Source organism: Passer domesticus, chromosome 29 (assembly GCF_036417665.1).
Source record: "Passer domesticus isolate bPasDom1 chromosome 29, bPasDom1.hap1, whole genome shotgun sequence".
NCBI lineage: Eukaryota > Metazoa > Chordata > Aves > Passeriformes > Passeridae > Passer > Passer domesticus.
In genome coordinates, this window is record NC_087502.1 from 2,170,636 (window position 1) to 2,192,589 (window position 21,954).

Genomic DNA, 21,954 nt, shown 5'->3' on the forward strand with positions numbered 1-21,954 from the left:
ATCAGAGCCAGCCAGCAGGGGTTTAGGAGGGGTAGGTCGTGTTTGACCAACCTGGTCTCCTTTTATGACCAGGTGACCCTGCTGGTGGATGCAGGAAAGGCTGTGGGTGTGTCTATTTGGACTCCAGCAAGGCCTTTGGCACTGTCTCCCCCAGCACACTCCTGGAAAAGCTGCAGCCCAGGGCTGGGACAGGAGCACTCTGTGCTGGGTTCAGAACTGGCTGCATGGCCGGCCCAGAGAGTGCTGGTGAGCGCTGCTGCATCCAGCTGGCAGCCAGGCACCAGTGCTGTCCCTCAGGGCTCTGTGCTGGGGCCAGCTCTGTTCAATATTTTTATTGACCACATGGATGAGGGGATTGAGTCTTTCATTAGTAAATCTGCAGATGACACTGAGCTGGGAGTGTGTGTCCATCTGGTGGAAGGCAAGAGGGCTCAGTAGGGAGACCTGGAATGGTTGGATGGATGGGCAGAGTCCAGTCAGATGAAGTTTAATGACTCAATGTCCCATGTCCTGCATTTTGGTCACAATAACCCCCTGCAATGCCAGAGGCTGGGGATGGTGTGGCTGCACAGTGCCCAGGCACAAAGGGACCTGGGGGTCCTGCTCGACAGCTGGCTGAACATGAGCCAGCAGTGTGCCCTGGTGGCCACGAAGGCCAATGGCTCCTGGCCTGGATCAGGAATGGTGTGGCCAGCAGCAGCAGGGAGGTCATTCTTCCCCTGCACTTGGCCCTGGTGCACTTGGCATTCTTCCCCTGGACTGGCACCGTACTTTGATTGCTGTGTCCAGTTCTGGGCCCCCCAATTTAGGAAGGACATGGAGGGGCTAGAGTGTGTCCAGAGAAGGGCAACAAGGCTGGTGAGGATTTTTGAACAGAAATCCTGTGAGGAACGACTGAGGGAGCTGAGGTTGTTTATCCAGGAGAAGAGAAGACTCAGAGGCGACCTTATTGCACTCTACAACTTCCTGAAAGGTGGTTGTAAGTCCAGTGGGGTTGGTCTCTTTCTCCAGGCAACAACTGACAGAACCAGAGGACAAAGTCTTAAGCTGCACCAAGGGAAATAGAGGTTGGATGTTAGAAACATTTTCTTTACAGAAAGGGTGATAAATTATTGGATTGGATTGCCTGGGGAGGTGGTAGAGTCATCGTCCCTGGATATGTTTTAAAAAAGACTAGTTGTGGCACTCGTTGCCATGGTTTAGTTGAGGTGCTGTTAGGGCTGGGTTGGATTCAGTGTTCTTGAAGGTCTCTTCCAACCCAGTAATTCTATTATTCTGTCATTCTGTGATTCTGTAACTCCATGATTGCAATGTGTCCCTCCCATCTCAGCCCCTTATGCAATTCTCACCCTTTGGCTCAGCCTCTGTGTCCCCTCAAGATGCTGGCAGAGCTGTTTGGGGACAGGGCAGGAGCGGGGCAGCCCCAGCGTTCCCCTGTGTGTGACACCCCAGCGGTGACAGCCCCAGCGTTCCCCTGTGTGTGACACCCCAGCGGTGACAACCCCAGCGTTCCCCTGTGTGTGACACCCCAGCGGTGACAGCCCCAGCGTTCCCCTGTGTGTGACACCCCAGCAGTGACAGCCCCAGCGTTCCCCTGTGTGTGACACCCCAGCGGTGACAACCCCAGCGTTCCCCTGTGTGTGACACCCCAGCGGTGACAGCCCCAGCGTTCCCCTGTGTGTGACACCCCAGCAGTGACAGCCCCAGCGTTCCCCCGTGTGTGACACCCCAGCAGTGACAGCTCCAGCATTCCCTTGTGTGTGACACCCCAGCAGTGACAGCCCCAGCGTTCCCCTGTGTGTGACACCCCAGCAGTGACAGCCCCAGCGTTCCCCTGTCTGTGACACCCCAGCGGTGACAGCCCCAGCGTTCCCCTGTGTGTGACACCCCAGCAGTGACAGCCCCAGCGTTCCCTCCCTGCAGACGCTCCAAGGGAAGCGTCCAGAGCCACGTCCAGTCCATGGAACTGAGCGGCCACTGCCCAGCCCGGCCTGGGCTGATGTGGATTCCTCTGCACACAGCTCGGGGAAGGTCCCCCTGGCCACCTGCACAGTGCCATAGACAAGTGTCAGACACAGCTACACAGCTCTGCCCAGAGCTGACAGGGGGAGTTCATTAAAAATACCACAAAAACAAAAAACCAAACCAAACCAAACCAAAACAAAAACTAAAAAAACCCAAACAAAACCACACCAAAACTAAAAAAAAACAACCAAACAAAACACCATCACCCCTACAAAACAGAAAACAAAACCAAAAAACCTAAAAACCCAAAAAACCCCCAAAAAAAACTCAAAAAAAGAAAAAAAATATAAAAACAAAGAAACCAACCAAAACAGAACAAAAAACCAAAACAAACATAAGAAAAACCAAAAGAAGGAAAGGAAAACTCCACCCCACAAGAGCTGTTCCATCCTTCACTTTCCAGACCTACACTCACACAAGACCTGGGGCTGCAAAAAATGAGAATTCGTTGGGCACATTTGCAGCAAAAGCACGTTTAGGACAGGTTTTCAGCAGAACTGCTCTCTGCTGAGCCAAAAAGGCCCCTTTGGCAGCTGCAGGGCCATTGCAAATGCAGAGCCTCAGCCCACAGGGCAGAAAAGGGCTCTGAGTTCCCCTCCCCTGGCACTAAACCCTGTTGCCAGGCTGCTTCACACACAGGATTCTTCTGGAAGACTGCGCAAAGCTGAGACTGGGCTCTGGCTTCTCCATGTTGTGTCTCCTAAAGCTGCCTGGGAGAAGAAATTTTGGGTCAGCTCTGGTGGCACAATCCCTCCTGGCACAGGCACAGCACTGGGAAGGGCTTTGCTTGCCGAGGCTTTGCTGCAGCCAAGGAAAGCTCCTGGCTCAGGGTCACCTTTGCTGCTCAGCCAGAGCCCCCAGTGCCCCAGCAGCAGCAGCAGAGAATGGCAGCATTGACACGGGCTGGGACAGGAGGGGGAGATTTCCCCCTGGAGAGAGGCTCCTATTCCAGTTTTTGCATTCAGGCAGCTGCAGATGCCTCAGCTTTGGCTGCACAGCAGCTGCAAATGCAAGTCCAGGAGCTCTGTGCATGGCCAGCCCCAGCAGGTGACAGCAAGGACAGGGCCCTGGCACAGTGACATTTGCAGGGAGCGCCTTCAGCAAGCGCTGGGGGCTGGGACTGTGTGCAGAAAACGCCCTGGGGGTCTCTGCAGTCAGGGCAAAGGAACAAAGTTTCAGTTGTGGCCTGGTTAGGGAGCACCAAAATGGATTGTTTTCCATTGCCGGGTGTTCCAAGAGCCCCAGAGGAGAGCCCAGGGGGACAAGGAATGGAGAGCAGGGACTGTACAGGAGCTTCATTTGTATCAGCCCAAGTGCCCTTTTTTTCCTTATATGTGCTCCCTGAGAATGTTCTCCCCTCTCCTGTCCCCCATTGGTCCCAGTTTACTGCAATGCTCCGCCCCTGTTACCTCATTGGTTCCCCAGTTGGCTGCCCCTCCTCTGCACCACCTGTGCTCAGTTCCCATTGGCCCTTGACCCTGAGGTCCGCCCCTTTCCCCCCTTACCAAACCCTGCGTTCTCAGCCCCATTTTGTCTCTGTCCCTGGACCCTCTACATTGCAATAAACTGTGTTTGGAGCTCTGCACAAAGAGCCGTCTCTGGCCTTGTCCATCAGCAGGTTAAGCAAGCGTGCTCCGGGCTCTGGGAGTGCAGGTTGCTCACAGGGGCTCGTTGTGGATGTGCCGCAACACTGGAGATGGACATGGGCAGGAGGAACCCCTTAACCCAGTGTGCTCATACATTGTATTTTCCCCCAAACCAGGATTTCTCGTTCCCAAACCTTGGGTGGATGGAGGCTGCCAGGAAGAGGAAGATGCCCCAGGACACCCAGGCAGGTGAGGAGGAAGTCAGTGCCTCTTTCCCCCTGTCTCTTGCTCCAGCCCAGCATGGCCCCTGGCTGAAGGACAACCCCTCTGCCAACACCATCTTGGGATGCACTGGGGGGATCTTCTTCCATTTCCCTGTGGCATGGAGGCCAATCTCATCCTCTCCTTGTCCTGCCTTCCCTAGAGACCAGGGAGGACAAATCTCTGCGGCAGAACCTTGTGGAAGAGGCCATTTTGAGCGACACCACAGGGCAGGAATCCAACGGGGAGGAAAAGCCACTGAGATCCCCCAGGAGGAGGGCCTGCAAACCCAACCCAGGGTGCTCTGAGGAGGAAAGACCCACCCTGAGGCAGGAAGGTGGACAGAGCTTCAGCCAGGGATCAAAGCTGGTGGCCCATGGGACGCTTCATGGTGGGGAGAAGCCCTACAAGTGCTTGGAGTGTGGGAAGAGCTTCAGGCAGAGCTCACACCTGATCAGCCACCAGATGATCCACACTGGGGAATGGGCCTACGAGTGTGGGGAGTGTGGGAAGGGCCTGAGGTGCAGCTCAGAACTCGTCAGGCATGAACTCATCCACACTGGGGAAAGGCCCTACGAGTGTCCCCATTGTCTGAAGAGGTTTCAGACCAGCTCCAGTCTCCTGCGCCACCAGTGGATTCACACAGAGGAGCGGCCCTTCTGCTGCCCCGACTGAGGGAAGGGCTTCAAGCACAACTCCAACCTCATCAGGCACCGGCGCATCCACACTGGGGAGAGGCCCAATGAGTGTCCCCAGTGTGGGAAGAGCTTCACCTAGAGCTCCAACTTGACCAGACACCAACGGAGGCACTGGTAAGGGAAGCCGTGCAAATGTCCCAACTGCAGGAAGAGCTTCTTGCACTTCTCCAGCTTCATCCACCATTGGAGAACCCATACTGGGAAGAGCCCTGGAGATCTATTTTCACTGTGATCCATGCTCGGAAGACACCTGTCTGTATTCCTGCCCCTGCCAGTGGCATGATGTAGGATTGAAGAACGTGAAGGTCTGGCCATGGCCATGTCATTACATTCACTCCCACTCCCACCTCGGGTCATTGCCAGGGGCAGGAAAGGGTGTCCTTTCCAGGCAGGAGGAAATACTAGGCCTGGAAGAGCCAGGGATTTGTGTTGTATTTTTCCATGTAAATAGTTTTTCTTATCCCTTCTGTTATCAACATTGTTTCTGTTCCTGTTTGTTTTTTATCTCATTGATGTTCCCAGTAACTTGTTCTTATGCCAGCCCAGGATCTTTGCCTTTTGTGATTTCCATGGGAGGTGGGAGGGCAGCCAGCGGCAGCATGGTTTTAGTGGGAGCAGGAGATTGGGGAAACCCATTCCTAAAGCCCGGCCCCTGGAATCCAAGCATCCCAGCTGGTCCCAGCCCTGGTGGCCATGGCAACAGCCTTGGGAGCGGGTCCCTGGCCTGGCTGAACCTCTTCCCTCTGGGCCCAGGGACAGGACTGGAGGGAACGGCTGCAGCTGAGTCGGGGCAGGCTGAGGTTGGATCTCAGGAAAAGGTCTTTCCCCAGAGGCTGCTGGGGCACTGCCCAGGCTCCCCAGGGAAGGCTCCCAGCTCCAGTGCTCTCTGAGCTCCAGCAGCGTTTGGACAACACTGCCAGGCCCAGGCTGGCATTGTTGGGGTGTCCTGTGCAGGGCCAGCAGCTGGACTCCAGGATCCTGATGGGCCCCTCCCAGCTCAGCCAATTCTGTGGATCTGGGATCCCATGACCCTGGGGATGGGAGTGCCAATGGTTGCCATGGCAACGAGCTCTGGCTGCAGGCCTGAGCTGGTGTCCATGGCAACCACCCCTGGCAATGGGGTGTCCATGGAGCTGCCGATGGACTGAGCATGGCAACAGGGGGCTGGGGATGGTTGCCATGGAAACTGACTATAGCAACAGGGGGCTGGGGATGGCTGCCATGGAAACTGACCATAGCAACAGGGTCCTGGTGATGGTTGCCATGGAAACTGACCATAGCAACAGGGGGGCGGGGATGGTTGCCATGGAAACTGACGATAGCAACAAGGGGCTGGGGATGGTTGCCATGGAAACTGACCATAGCAACAGGGTCCTGGGGATGGCTGCCATGGAAACTGACCATAGCAACAGGGGCTGGGGATGGTTGCCATGGAAACTGACCATAGCAACAGGGGGCTGGTGATGGTTGCCATGGAAACTGACCATAGCAACAGGGGGCTGCTGATGGTAGCCATGGAAACTGACCATAGCAACGGGGGGCTTGGGATGGTTGCCATGGAAACTGACCATAGCAACAGGGTCCTGGTGATGGCTGCCACGGAAACTGACCATAGCAACAGGGGGCTGGTGATGGTTGCCATGGAAACTGACCATAGCAACAGGGGGCTGCTGATGGTAGCCATGGAAACTGACCATAGCAACGGGGGGCTTGGGATGTTTGCCATGGAAACTGACCATAGCAACAGGGTCCTGGTGATGGTTGCCAAGGAAACTGACCATAGAAACAGGGTTCTGGTCATGGTTGCCATGGAAACTGACCATAGTGACAGGGGGCTGTTGATGGTTGCCATGGAAACTGACCATAGCAACAGGGTCCTGGTGATGGTTGCCATGGAAACTGACCATAGCAACACACGGCCAGGGATGGTTGCCATGGAAACTGACGATAGCAACTGGGGGCTGGTGATGGTAGCCATGGAAACTGACCATAGCAACAGGGGGCTGGTGATGCTTACCATGGAATCTGACCATAGCAACAGGGGGCTGGGGATGGTTGCCATGGAAACTGACCATAGCAACAGGGGGCTGGTGATGGTTGCCATAGAAACTGACCACAGCAACAGGGGGCTGGGGATGGTTGCCATGGAAACTGACCATAGCAACAGGGGGCTGGGCATGGTTGCCATGGAAACTGACCATAGCAACAGGGGGCTGGTGATGATTGCCATGGAAACTGACCATAGCAACAGGGGGTTGGGGATGGTTGCCATGGAAACTGACCATAGCAACAGGGGACTGGGCATTGTTGCCTGCTAAGGATCAGATTTGTCACAGGCCCTCAGAGGGGTTCCATGGGGACATTCCAAGAGTCTCCGGGCTGTTCAAGAGCTGGAATGTCACAGGCTGAGACAGGGACTCCTTGGACACCTCCCAGGGGTTTTTGGGGATGGTAAAGAGCCCTGTGGGCAGAGGCAGTCACAGCCATTCCATAGAGACATCCCAGGGCACCTTGGGCTGCAAGGCACTGATCTGTCACAGGCACTCACAGGGGCTCCATGGTGACATTCCAGGAGTCCCCAGGCTGCCAAAGAGCCGGGTTGTCCCAGACACTCACAGGGGTTCCTGTCATGGGCACAGTGGGAGCTTCAGGCAAAGTTTATTGGAGAAGCTCCTGTTTGGTCATGCGGTGCAGAAAGGATCCCCAAATGTCACTGCTGAGTCAGAGATGACACAGACTCAGATCAGAAGACTAAGGGCTAAAAGGCACCCATTTATTCAGTCCTCTTCTTTTATACTTTGGTTTGCTACAGGTGGACCTCAGTGCTCATTTAATCAACACATTTTACATCCTTGACAAATTAAGAAAACACTCTTCATTAAACAACTTTATGGAAAAAAACACTTATTACAAACATTGTCGGGACACCAGTTATTGATGTTTGTTTTACGTTGGACCCTTCTGGGGGCTCTCTGGATGGGGGAAACACTCCTTTAGCAGTTCTGTGCTAGGGAAAAAGAGACTCATGGGAATTTTTTGGTCTTCAGCTTCTTGTTTGTTCTTATCTTACATAAAGTTTTGCATGCTGTGCACACCAGGCTCAGTGGGATGGAAAATGTACAGTTTCCAGGTCTTTCAAAGTTGTCTCATCCAATTAACTCTTAAAATGTACATTATTTCTACTTATCTACCAAGAACTCATCCCTTGACTGTCCACCTAACCTCTCCACTGTGCTTTCCTTGGCCAATCACCCAGTGCCACTAATACTGCAGAAAATGGAGTAGATGAAGAGGAAGAAGAAGACAGGGATAACACCAAAATTCCTTCTTCGTGCTTCCTATCTGCACCATACTAAAAATCCCAAAACCTAAATTTCTCACCCTAGTAACATACTATACTACTCTCTATTACCTACTTCACACTTTGGTAAATTCTCATATATCTCAAAGTCTTGGAAGTCCTCTTCATGAGTGACAGTTAAAGGCAGTGTTTCTCTGAAGGCAGGACCCCTCAGAGCAGACAGAGAAATATTCCCTGTGCCCTGGATTCCCACACATTTAACCTAAAAACCTTGAACCATTGAGATGCTAAGTTACCCAAAAAATATTCAAGATAAGTAGGATTAGAAGGAGAAGAAATAGAGAACAACAGAAAGACAGAAGATCTATAGAAAGACACACACTTAGGAACAAATGGCTCGGGTTCCAGCATCACTGACAGCAGAACTCCAGCGCAAGGCAGGATCCAGAGCAGGAGCTGGCCTCGTGCTCCGGCTTTTAACCCCCTGGGCCTTCATGGGCCCGCCCCTGGGGTGGGACTGCCAGTGGCTTGTCCAATCAGAGTCAAGGTAACACCAGCTGCAGGTGTGTGATTGATTGACAGCTCAGCCAATCAGAGATTGGTTAGTGCATCATGTTGTGAGATTGACAGCTCTGTCAGGGCTGGGGGCGGGGCTCTGTCCCACCACAAACCAAGGCCTGACCCGGGCCTGGCCCCACACGGGCATTCCGAGCATCCCAAGGTATCTTGGGACATCGATCTCATCCAGCCTCTGACAGCAACCATGGTGACACTCCGGAACCTCATGGAACCAAGGGGCCATGTGACACTCTGGTGCCTCATGGAATCAAGGAGACCATTGTGACACTGTGGGGTCCCAGGAAACCAAGAGAACGCAGAACAGGTCTGGCTGGCTGGGCCTCCTGGGGACCACCTGACAGGTCCAGCTGACCTTGGCATGTCGAGGGCTGCTTCTCATCTGCCCTTGAAGCACTGGGGCTCCGGGCTTTCCTTCCTACTGGAGAGAACAGTCCTTGTCCTCCAAGGGCCCATTGCCAAAACTGGGATTCCTCCTTTGAATTTCTTTACATGCAAAGATTGTTCCCAGATGAAATCTGCCAGGACAGACAGATCTGGCTGCCTTGGCTAACCGGAGGGCACCTTTCATCTGCCTTTGAAACACTGGCACCATGTGCTTTTCTTTTTGATGGGAAAAAACCATCCATCTTGACCAGGCACCCATAGCCAAAATTGGGCATCTGCCTCCAGAATTCCCTATATCCAAGTATAGCTCCTAGACAAAAGCTGCCAGGACTGACAAGTTTGGCTGGCCTTGGCTTCCTGAGGGCTGGCACTCATCTACCTCTGAAACACTGGGGCTCTGTGCTTTCCTTCCCAATGAAAAGAATTCTTCTTCTTGTCCAGGCCTCCACAGCCAAAATTGAGATTCCTCCTCCAAAATGCCCTATGTCCAAGGATAGTCCCTAGACAAAAGGTGCCAAAAGAGACAGATCTGGCTGGTTGGCCTAAGGGTGGCCACCTCTCATCTTCTTCCAGAACACTTGGAATTCACACTTTCTTTCCTATAAGAAAAAAACATCCATGTTGACCAGGTGCCCGTGTCCAAAACTGGGATTCCACCTCCAAAACTGTGTACATCAGGAACTGCTCCCAAGTGAAAGTTTCCAGGACAGACAGGTCTGGCTGCCCTTGGCCTCTTGGGAGCTCCCTCTCACCTGCTTTCCAAACACTGGGGCTCTGTGCTTTCCTTCCAATGGAAAAGAACTGTTCTTCTTCTCAAAGTGTCCGTGGTCAAAATTGAGATTCCTCCTCCCAAATTGAATATATCCAAGCATTCTGCCATGACAAAAGCTGCAGGACAAACAGGTCTGGATGTCTTGGCCGCCCAGGAGCCCCCTCTCTCCTCTTCTGCCTTTGAAACACTCAGGCTCGGAGCTTTCCCTTCTATGAAAAAGAACTGTCCTACTTATCTACACAGAAGTGGCCGAAATTGGGATTCCACCTCCAAAATTCCCTATGTCCAAGGGTTGCTTTCAGACAAAAGTTACCAGGACACAGAGAGGTCTGGCTGGTCTAGGCCTCTGATGACTGCCTTTCATCTGCCCCTGAAACAACAATGTTCTATGATTTTCTTCCAATGGTAAAGAACCGTCCTTCTCCTCTGGGCATCCATGTCTGAAATTGAGATTCCACCTCCAAAATTCTGTATATCCAAGGGTTGCTCCCAGGCAAAATCTGACAGTACCGCCAAGTCTGGTTGGCCTTGGCCTCTGGTGACTGCCCCTGCAACACTGGGGCTGGGTTCTTTCCTTCCCATGGAGATCACTGGGACACTGTGGGCCCTCATGAAACGCAGGAGATCATTGTGGCACCACTGGAGCCCATGGAACCAAGGGGCCATGGTGACACAGCGGGGCTTCATGGAACCCAGAGACCATTGTGACTCTGTGGGGCCTGATGGAACCATGGAGACCATTAGGACCCTTCAGGGCCTCGTGTCACCAAGGGGGCATTATGGCACCTCAGGGCCTCAAGGAAGCAAGGGACCATTGGGACACTGTGGGGCCCCATGGAACCGAGGGAACATGGAACAGGTCTGGCTGGCTTGGCCTCCCAGGGGCCACCTGACAGGTCTGGCTGATCTTGGGATGTCAAGGGCTGCCTCTCCTCAGCTCCTGGAACACTGGGGCTCCATGCTATCCTTGCTGTGGAAAAGAACTCTCCCACTTTTCAGATGCCCATTGCCAAAATTGATACTCTCCCTAAAATATTTCTTACATGCAAGAGTATTTCTCAGAACAAAATCCGGCAGCTCTGGCTGGCCTTGGTCTCTGCTGGTCACTTTGCATCTGCCCTTGAAACAGTGGAGCTCTGTTCCATCATTTCTATGGAATAAAATGGCTTTCATGTCCAGCTGCCATGGCCAAAAATAGAATTTGGCCTCCCAAATTCTGTAAATCCAAGGATTGCTCCCAGACAAAAGTAGCCAGGACAGACTGGTCAGGCTAGCCCTGTCCTCTGGTGATTTTCTTAGATTAGGAGCTGAATATTTTCATTTGAAAGCACCTTGGAGAGGGCCCAGAGATCTTTCAAGGAGGAGTTTTGAGATCTCGGGCACAAGACCACTACATATGGTCAAAGGAGCTCTGTGCTCTGTGCTGTTGTGGGGGTTTTGCATCACGGGAGTGATATTCTAAGAGAAGCTGCAACAGTTTCCTCTGTGTCTGACAAAAAACCCAATCAGTGATTAGCTTTGAGAACTGACAATTTGTTAAATCACTAAGGAACCTGTACATGCCTCTGTGCAGACACATGTTAAAGATGAGAAAGCCTGGGAGGGTCTCTTTTCTTTCTGGCCAGCAAAGAGGTAACAAGGCTGGCCCAGCCCTGTCTCAGCCAGGCCGGGCCGGGCGGCTCCTGCCGTGGGGCCAGGCCCCTTCCCAGTGAGCCCCCCAGGCCCCATCGGCTGCCGGGCAGGGCAGGGGAGGCCGCAGGGCTGAGGCCGGGCCGGGCCATGGCTGCGGTTGCCAACACCTGGGCACTACCGAGCCCTGCCCCGCCGCCAGCCCGGGCCGAGCCAGGATCCGCTGGGCCCCAGGAGCAGCCCCGGGCTGGGCCGGCTCGGCCAAGATTCTGCCACCCTTGGGGTTCACCCGCAAGCCCCGGGCAGGGGGAGGAGAAGCCATGGGCCCCGGCCGTGCTGCTGCTGTGTTCTGGCCTGGCTGCTGAGATCCTGGCCCTGCCCCAGCACAGCCCATCCTGACACAGCCCCAGCGCAGCCGCTGCAGAAACCTCCATCGTAAAACAGCTCCGGCCGCAAGGACCGAGCCTGCCCGGGGTCACGGAGCCATCTGCAGGCCCCAGGAGAGATATTAACTCTTTTAGTGCTTCCATCCTCCCTCGAGTGAGAGAAAAGGACAAAGTGCAGGAACATAGAGGAGCACCATGAAGACACCGAGGTCAGTGAAGGGGAAGTTGAGTCCCAGATGGGAGGGATGAGGAGATGCCTTGATCTTTAGGCTGAAATCCTCTTGAAAAGATACGGAGAAGGATGTAAGTGATACATCAGACTCTCTTTTTCCCTATAATGCATTGAAAAGTATGTGGAGATGTCTTGTTCAGCAAAGGCTTCTGTGGCAGCAACTTTCGGGTCACAGAACGAAACACAAATTTCCCAGGCATTGTTTTGGGAAAGCCTATGAGAAGATCAGAAAAAAAAAAAAAAAGAGGAACAATTCATATCTTAACTTGCTGCACCTGGTATTTTGAACTTGTGGAATGTATTACAAAGATTTGTTTACCAAACGGTGGTTTCTTAATTAGCCAGTGGTGATGGGTTTTGTATTGGAGGACCCATTAGGTCCAGCTGTAGTGAACTAGGTTAAAATGTATGGGTTTCTTAATAAAGATTATTGATCAACCTTCTGTGAATCATGCAGTCAATGTCTATTATAATCCAGCCTGGGGCCCTTGACGTGACAGGCCTCCATACTAAAGTAAGGGAATGTCGAAGTAGCTGTGATCCCATGAGACATTTGAAAAGAGAAAGAGAGAAGAGTGATGAGACCCTGTGCCTCAGGGAGAGAAGAAAAAGACCTCTGTTCCCAGAGATGAAGATGATTTCAGAAACAGATGAAGAAAACCTTTGCTCTTAAACAGCCCATATTTAAACTAATGCCCCATAAGTTGACATGGCCCATAAACACAACTGTGGGAAAGCTGTGAAAAAACGGGAGGTACTTCATGATTGCTGATTTTCTGGGCAGCTGCTATTCATGGGAATTGAGATCCATGAGAGAACTGTTTTCGTACAGAGAAGTCTCCATTGCATGAAAGAGAGACTCCTCTCCCTAAGGGAACTGAAGCAAGATTATTCTAGTGGTGGTAAACTGACTCAAAATTTAGGTTTTGTCTCTTTACAATGTCAGTAAGAAAGCAAAGGTTGCAGTGAGAGGAGAAGTATTCTGAAAGTTTTGTTCTGATTCTAAATACTCTTTCTTTTAGTTGCTGTTAATAAACTTTTCTTTATATGCTTTTAAAGTTTTTAGCCTACTTTGTCTTTCTCGTAATCCTATCTCACAGCAGGAAATGAGTAAGAATATTTTAGTGAGTGCACTGGTAATTAGCCAGCACTGAGCCCACCACAATAATTGATGCATTGGCCAAGAAATCTCAAAATGGCGAATCAAAATCACTAGAAAAACATTCCTGATGAACTGCACTAGAGGAGAGGGAAATCAAGACAGAGCCATGGTTTGTCAGGACTGCTTGATCCTAATGAGCCCCATGGTGCATTTAGAGCTGAGCAGTGGAACCTCAGGGCCCGAAAGGAGATTGCAAAAACCTTTTCAAGAGTCAAAGTCAGAGAAAACACCCAGAGTATCTCAAAGCATGAATGGTCCCACTGAGGCCCACCCCAACACAGGCTCCTCATGGACTCCTTGGAGGAGAGAATGGGAGGCCAGGATGGCACAAAAACCTCTCAGAGACTCAGTGTGGAAAGGAAAATCCAAAGTACCTTAAAAATCTTGAGAACCTCAAAGCATTAATAAGCCCCACTGAGTGTCATTACTAATAAAGGCTCTCAAGGGACTCGTTAAAGCAGATAATTGGAGGCTGTGACTGCAAAATCTTTCTCATAGAGTCTGCATCGAAAGGCAAACATCAAGTACCTTAAAATAACTGAAGTACCCTGACCATTAATGAGTCCCAGTGAATGTTGCTACTGACAGAGAAACTCAAGGGACTAATTACAGCAGATAATTGGAGGCCATGATTGCACAAACCTCTCAGAAATTCAAGGCAAAAGCCAAACCCAAAGTCCTTTGAAAAACCTGCATTCCCTGGGAGCATTCAGGAGCCCCCAGGGCCATTGCTGAGCAAGGCTCCCCAGGGACTCCTTCCAGCACATCCTTGAGGCCACTGGGATGTGGGCTAGGGCGGGATGCTGAGGGCAGGACAAGGGGCTGACAGTGCCCAGCCTGGCTGGGGTTGTGCCAGGAGGCCCCAGGGCCTCAGGACAAGGTGTCTCCTCCCAGCCCTTGGTGGCACAGACCCTGCTGTGTCCCTGGGCACCAAGACTTGGCTTCTCTTTGTCCCCACCTGTCATCACTGCCTCCAGTTCTCTGCTCTGCCTGGGGCCTGGGGACACTTTCCCTGTCCTGTCCCTCATTGGGATCCATTAAAAGTCCAAGAAACTTTGAAACTGGATTCTGACTTGGAGTTGTGGAGAGGTTTCTTCAGCTGCCTCTCAGGGACTGATGTTCAGGGCCTGAGCACAAAGCCCCAGAGGGTCATTAAAGTCCTGGTGCTGTGTCTGTGCTGCTGAGCTGGGCCGGGCTCCTGGCACAGAGGCAGCTCCTGGCAAGCAAGAAGAGCTTCAAAAGCACATTTCTCTTGATGAGCAGCTCTTCTGCCAGCCCAGCAGGGCTGGGGCACTGCCTGCAGCCACCGCAGGCACAGCCCAGAGGCACAGAGAGCTTCAATCAGTCAGGGCTGGGAAGGTGCTGAGAAGTGCCTGGGGCAGAATCACTGCCAGCCCTTGGCACAGGAACCTCTGGCTGCAGGACAATGCAGCGGCAGCTCCTGGAGCCATCTTTAGGAAGCTGGAACATCCCAATGCCTGCAGACTCTGTGAATACAACTCTCAGTATTTCTGGTGCATGGGAGCTGAAATGCTCATGAAGCTCTGACATGCTGAGGAGTTCTGATCAGTCATAGAATATTTCCAAAACAAGGATTTTTATAAAAATGAGGAAATTTCGTAAGACTTTGCCTTCAGTTTCCTACTACTTGATAGTGGCAGGGAGGGAGAATGAACAATAAAGCATGATTATGAATTATTAATTATGAAATTTGAAAAGTGCCTGAGACATCTGAACTGTTACTTTTAGCCATCAGTAGGTACACAGGAGATCCCTAATGTGCTTTCAGCCTCTCTGCCCATGGACAGCACCAGCATCACCACTGCTGGACCCATCAGGCTCAGTCTGAGCTGTCCTTTCTCCAAGCTGCAAACAGAACCTGCCCCCAGCCAGTGCCCTGCAAACAGGCAGGGTTCTGTAGGGCCAAGGAGAGTGCACAGAGATTTGGGGTCTGTGAGCGCTGTCAGGGAGAGATCAGGCACAGGGAAACACCTGCAGGAGGAAAATCTGCAGGAAGCAGAGAGAGGATCAGGGAAGGAGAGAAAACAAAACCCAGCAATGCTGTGGCAGGGAGAGTTTAGAGATGTCCACAGGATCCCCTCCAGTGCAGCCCTTCCCTCTGAACAAGCCCCCTCCCTCCTGTCCCCCAGCCAAGCCTCTGCCCTCAGGGCCGGGGCTCCAAGGCGTGAAGCCCCTCCTGTGCAGGCAGAGCTGCAGCAGAGCCGTGGGGCAGCTCTGCAGCCCCGGGCCCAGTTCCCTCTGCAGAGCACAGGGCTGGGAGCAGCTGCCCGGCCCTGGAGGCTCTTGGAGGGGGCACAGCTGGCTCAGGGTGACGCTGTGCCCAGTGCCCGGCTCTGGGCAATGCTGTCAGTGCAGCCAGGCAAGGAGCTGCATCTCCCTTCATCCAATGCCATCATAAGGACACCTGGGAATCTCCCTGAGATTTCAGTCCAAGTTGGGAGCTTCAATCCAGGATGCAAACCTGCCCAAGAGCTTCTCTGAATTCTAAGATTGATGGGGAAAGGCAGAGGTGTTCTGACACGGAAAATGCTGCTGGGTTGATGAAATGAGCAACGTGAGTCCTTGGCTACAAATGTGGACCTGGGCTGTGGGGATCCATCTGCTCTCAGAAATATCTGGTGATCTTTAAGGAAAAGTTGGAAGCATGAACATCCTCCATTTGAGAAAAGTGAAAGCCCAGAGAACCTCCAAACAGAATGAAGAGACAGATCATCTTCCCTCAGTCTCCAGCCATCACTTTGCCTCACAGAACTCTCTCTGTTCTCCCAGAAGGCAGCAGAAGTGTCAAGGGATTCTCATGTCCAAGAATAGCAGGAGAGATATGTGGGGAGCGTAGAAACAAAACTTCAGGACTCTTAATTGTAGAAGCGTGTTGGTGTGTGTTACAGAGGAGGGTGAGTGGGAACTAACTTTGATTGTGGATACAGGTATCTCTGCTAACTCTTCACTGTCCTTTCTCCATAAACAGGTCCCCATGTGCAGCCCCAGCAAATGTCCAACAGCAGCTCCATCAGCCACTTCCTCCTGCTGGCACTGGCAGACGCGGCAGCTGCAGCTCCTGCACTTCTGTCTCTTGCTGGGCATCTCCCTGGCTGCCCTCCTGGGCAACGGCCTCATCATCAGCGCCGCAGCCTGCGGCCACCACCTGCACACGCCCATGTTCTTCTTCCTGCTCAACCTGGCCCTCAGCGACCTGGGCTCCATCTGCACCACTGTCCCCAAAGCCATGCACAATTCCCTCTGGGACACCAGCACCATCTCCTACAAAGGATGTGCTGTACAGCTCTTTCTGTTTATCTTCTTCATTGGAGCAGAGTATTTCCTCCTGACCATCATGTGCTACGACCACTACGTGTCCATCTGCAAACCCCTGCACTACGGGACCCTCCTGGGCAGCAGAGCTTGTGCCCACATGGCAGCAGCTGCCTGGGCCAGTGCCTTTCTCAATGCTCTGCTGCACATGGCCAATACATTTTCCCTGCCCCTGTGCCAGGGCAATGCCTTGGGCCAGTTCTTCTGGGAAATCCCACACATCCTCAAGGTCTCCTGTTCCAAATCCTACCTCGGGGAACTTGGGCTTATCATGATTAGTATCTTTTTAGCCTCTGCATGCTTTGTGTTCACTGTTTTCTCCTACATGCAGATCTTCAGAGCTGTGCTGAGGATCCCCTCTGAACAGGGACAGCACAAAGCCTTTTCCACCTTCCTCCCTCACCTGGCCGTGCTCTCCCTATTCCTCAGCACTGCAGCCTTTGCCTACCTGAAGTCCTCCTCCATGTCCTCCCCATCCCTGGATCTGGTGGTGTCAGTTCTGTACTCAGTGGTGCCTCCAGCCCTGAACCCCCTCATCTACAGCCTGAGGAACCAGGAGCTCAAGGCTGCAGTGTTGAGAGTGATGAGTGGAGGTTTCAGAAACACTGAACTGCTGGCCATTTTCTGCAAATCTATTGTAATAGAAGTAATTTTTGATACTGCTTGTTGGTTTCATTTTGGAGGCTCTGTTTCTTTGTTTTCTTTCTCAATATTGTCCACAAAGAAATGCCATTGTTTGTGCCATTTCTCATTTTGTTTCTCTCCACCTTCCCTGTGGCCACAGACTGTGTCAGTGAGGGGCTGCACTCTCAGTGGTTTTAAATGAAAGAAAGTATTTCCTACCAGAGATCTCCTTTTGTTGCCTTCTCTGGAGCTGCAGCAGCAATGTCTGTGTGCAGAGCTGGGGGCAGATCAGTGCTGGCACAGCAGCTGTGCCCAGGAGCAGCAGCAGCACTTGGTGTTGCCAGTGCTGCTCTCGTGCCCCTGCCCTCTCGGGATCTCCTCTGGTCAAGGTGAGCCCGAGGTGTGTTAAAAGTCTCTTTTTCCAACCCAGCTGTCAAAGAAGGAGTCAGAAGTCTTCAGCTCGCGTTCTCAAGGTTGTTTATTATTTCCTATCTAAAACATTTTCTGTCTGGCCTGCCGAGGTGTGTTCAGCAGGTCAGTCTGAGGCACGCTACTCTGCCCTGAGGCGGTGCAATCTCTTTATACTAAAAACTACATGTACTTTATTTGCAGTTATTTTCTATTACCTATCATCTATGTTGGACAGTGACTTTCTACTTTACACCAATCCCAGGGTGCTACCATCACCAAGAGGATGGAGGCTAGGAAGAAGAAGGAAGAAGAACAGGACAACGCCCAAATCCCTCCATCTTGTCCCCTAGACCCCCATAGTAAAATTCTTCCAAATTCCACTTTTCACCCTGTGACAACTACTGTTATGCTGCTTAAAGTTTTATGGCTCGTAATTCTTCATATAAAGTTGGTAATTTGCTCCATGGGTGGAACTCAAAGCCGCAGGGGTCTTTGGCTGCATGCCAGGACTCCCGAGCCCCCTGCCCGGGTCTCGAGCCATCCAGGGCACCCAGAGGGATGTCCTGGGTTCCGACACTGCCTCGCTGAAATAAATGGGGCAGGAGATCTTTCTCCTTTTTAATGTCTTTATTAAAAAGAATCAGCTCAGGTGGGGAGAAATGGACAGGTCGCGTCCACACTGCCGGTGCTCCCAGGAGTGGCACAGAGGAGGAGGAGGAGGATGCAGCTGTGTCCGCTGGTCTGCAGGCAGAGCTGGGGTTTCCGTCCTCACAGGAGAGTAGGAAATTCCCCTTTTTCCATCTAACATTCCAGGTCCTCTTTCTAGTTAAGACCTTTTCAGGTTAGGGTGAGAAGTAAAAGGATTTTAGCAGATACTGGATGAAGTTCCTCATCCTTAGACGTCACTTAGGTCTCTTAATTCCATGTTGGCTCATTGTTTTTAGGGTTTTTTTCCTGGAACACTGCAAAATCTGGTGAAATGCATTCTCATCTGCATACTAGCTCTGATGTCACTCCCCCCCTGCTACCTGCGGGATCTGGTGTCACTCCCTGGCAAGCATCAGGGGAACAATGGCTAATCACCAACCATTAACAGGTAATTAAAGAAGAGCTCTTAACAATAGGTGGCTGCAACATGCAGGTAACCTTCAATTCAACAGCAGTCAAAGCAACTTGCTTAACTTGTTTAACTTTGCAACCTTTAAAAAAAAGGATAATTTTTACTCATAACAACGTTCAATATTCTGGGGCGCTGCAGCGGGGTGGCCTCGATGGCCGCGAGGGCCGTGGGGGTGGCCCGGGCTCAGGGCTGGGTGGGGGTCGTGGCGGGCACCTGAAAAACCACGCCGGGTTTCCGCTGGTGGAGAAATACGTGCTGGGGGTGGGGGGCGCGGACCCCCACCGGGGAGGTTTGGGGGACCTCATCCTGCTCAAGGACAATCACCGAGCGCTGGCGGCGGCAGCGGGGGGGCTCGAGCAGGTGGGGAAGCCGAACTTGGGGGGATAATGGGCGGGGGGCTTGAATTGGGGGGGTTCTGGTTGTGGGGGGGGCCCCAGAATTTGGGCAGTAGTGGCGGCAGGACCCCTGGATTGTGGGGTGCTAGGCGGAGAAACCCAGAGATTTGGGGGTCAGGATCCCAGTTTGGGGGGGAGATTGGTGGGGGAAGCCTTGAATTGGCTTTTTCTGGGTGGTAGGCATGACAACCCCAGTTTTGGGGGGAACATGAGATTAGGAGTAAATGGGGGGTTTCGGTGGAGGGGGCTCAATTTTGTGAGGAGTGATGGTTTGGGGTACCCCAAATTTCAAGGGTGGTGGGGAAGCACCAATACTTGAAGGGGGCACCAATTTTGGGACAAACTCCTGGATTGGGGTATTCTGGGCATGGACTGATGGGGGGGACCCCTGGATTGTGCAGGGGGTGGGTCCCAGTTTGGGAAGGAAATTGGAGGTAACCCCTGAACTGTGGGGGATGGTGTGTTGGGTAACTCTAAATTTGGGTGTTTGTATGTGAGGCCACCCCAATTTTGGGATCGGGGGACACCCTTGAATTGGGGGCTCTGGGGAGAGGACCCCAATTTGTGGAGATCAGCGTGGGGAGGGTGATGGGGGACCCTAATTTTGAGTCAATGACTGGGGGCAGCCCACCATTTTACCCCACCCCATATTGGTCTGAGGGATTGGGTGTCGATCTGGGGCTCCCCCTGACCCCCCTGTTCCCCAGATGATTTTGGGGGTGTGCCGGGCCGGGGGCTTCACCCGCCGGTTGGAGGTCGAGTGCTCGAGGGTGGAGGAGGCGCTGGCGGCTGCGGGGACTGGGGCTGACATCATCCTGCTGGACAACCTGGCCCCACAGGTGAGCCCCAAAATTGGAGCAGGGTCAATAATCGTGGGACCCCAACAAAGGGGGGTTGGACTTTCAAAATGGGAATAAACCCCAAAAACGGGGCACAGATCTCCCAAAAATTGGGGTGGTAATGCCATAGATTTGACCTCTGCCCCCACCAGGTGAGTTCCCAAAATCTGGCAGGGGCCCCCAAGAATGGGAGGACGACTCCCAGGTGTGAAGCTGGACCCCAAAATGGGGATCTGGACCCTTTAAAATGGGAGGCAGAGCAGTGAAATGGGTTGAAGACCTCAAAAAGTGGGATGTAACCACACAGATCCAGATTCTGCTCTCCCTAGCTGAGCCCCCAAAATCGAGGGGAGCGGCAAAAATGGGGGACACCCAGGGATGAGGCTGCATGAGTAAAATGGGAATCTGCTGTAAATGTGGGGCAGCCCCAAAGATACGAGAGGCAATCCCAATTTTGGGGGGTCAGAGAGTTGGGTAATCCCAATTTGGGGGGTTTCTGAGTAGAGGCACCCTTGACTTGAGGAGTTTAGGTGGGGGGACCACAATTTGGGGCTCAGTGGGTGGGCAAATGCCTGGATTGGAGGGGTTGGGTAGGGGGCCACAATTTTGGGGGGTTCTATGTGGAGGGACCCCAATTTGGGTGGTCAGTGGGTTGGAAAGCCCAAATTTAGGGTTGCTCTGGAGGTCACTGGTGGGTGGGGCCCCCAAGTGAGCAGATGTTGGGTGGGAAACCCCAATTTTTATTGGGTTTCTGGTTAAGGGGGATAGCCCTTGATGTGGAGGATTTGGGGTTGAACACTCCAATTTTGGAGCTCCGTGGGTGGAGTAATCCCTGAATTGGTGGTTTCTTGTGGGGGGGACCCAAACTGGACAGATTTGGGTAGTGAGACCCCCATTTTGGGGAAGAATTCTGCACATCCCAGATGCATTGTACATTCTGATGTTTTGTGTGTCCCCAAATTTTGGGGAGGGCGTGCTCCCTGCTCACGGGGTGTCCCCCCCAGGAGCTGCACACGGGAGCGGTGCAGGTCAAGGCTGCACACCCCGGGGTGATGGTGGAGGCCAGTGGGGGCATCGTTTTGGAGACCCTCCCCCAGTTCTTGGGGCCCCACATTGACGTGGTGTCCATGGGGTGTCTGACCCACAGTGCCCCCACCCTGGACTTTGCACTGCGGGTGCTGGAACCCTAAAATCCATCCCAGGACCCTGAAAACCCACCCTAGAACCCCCAAAATTCAACCTGGGACCTACAGAAACCTACTCCAGAACCCCAAAATCCAACCTGAGATGCCCAAATCAATCCCAGGAAGAGCAAAACTCACTGTGAAATTCCAAAATCCACCCTGGGAATCCTCAAACCCCAAAGGCCCCCCGGCTGAGGGGACTGTAAAATCTGGCACTGAGTCCTCCCATCTGCCAGAGGCACCAGTGCCTGAGACCTCCCCAGATTCTGGGACTCCAAAATCCATCTTGGGAACCACAAAATCTATTTTGGACCCCAAAATCTATCTTGGAACCCCTAAATCAATTCTGGGATCCCAAAAATCCACCGTGGGCCCCTCCAAATCCTACCTTGGGACCCCAAATCTCCCCTCAGACCCCACAAAGCCCACCCTGGGGATCCCAAATCTCCATCCTGGGGTCCTCTCACTCACCTCCCCCCTCTAAGGTGGACCCAAAATTCCATCCTGAACTGTCCCCTTCCCCCTTTTCTCTTTGTACCCCCAAATAAACCCCTACCTCACTCCCCCATGTCCCTCCAGTTTTTTCAGGGTGCCACCCTCTAAACCCTCAGGTTTTGCACTTGATGCAAAACCAGCCACTTTAGAACCAACCAAAGGGGGGGTTGTGACCACTGACCTGTTGAGCCCCTACTCCAAACCAGTGTCAGTTCTGCTGCTCCGTCTGGGATGGGCCTCTTGCAAGGAACTCCCATCTCCTCCCAGAGTAACTGGGATGAAAAATAAAAATCCTTTGCCTTGCTGTGGGAATTTGCACCTGAGGAATGAGCCCATAGTTGGGACAAGAGTTTAAAGGGCTCAGACCCAGTTGAGGGGTCCCAGATCTCACTTCAAGGGTCCCACACCCAGCTGGAGAATCCCAAACCCCTCTTTGAGGGGCCCAAACTCCAGGTGGGGGAGTCCAGACCCATTTTGGAGAGCTGAGACCCCAGTGTGAGTATCCCAGATCCTGCTGGAGGGCTGCAGACCCCCATTT

At 52.7% G+C, this 21,954-nt stretch overlaps 1 long non-coding RNA gene and 1 pseudogene across 1 annotated transcript; both read left to right on the forward strand.

Moving 5' to 3' along the window:
• Positions 1-8,502: 8,502 nt before the first annotated feature.
• On the forward strand, positions 8,503-12,911 carry LOC135287478 (uncharacterized). The gene is made up of 2 exons (XR_010351160.1): positions 8,503-10,465; positions 11,757-12,911. It is a non-coding gene; the product is annotated as an uncharacterized LOC135287478 (long non-coding RNA).
• Positions 12,912-16,027: 3,116 nt separating this feature from the next.
• On the forward strand, positions 16,028-17,174 carry LOC135287273 (olfactory receptor 14A16-like; annotated as a pseudogene).
• The last annotated feature ends 4,780 nt before the right edge of the window (positions 17,175-21,954 follow it).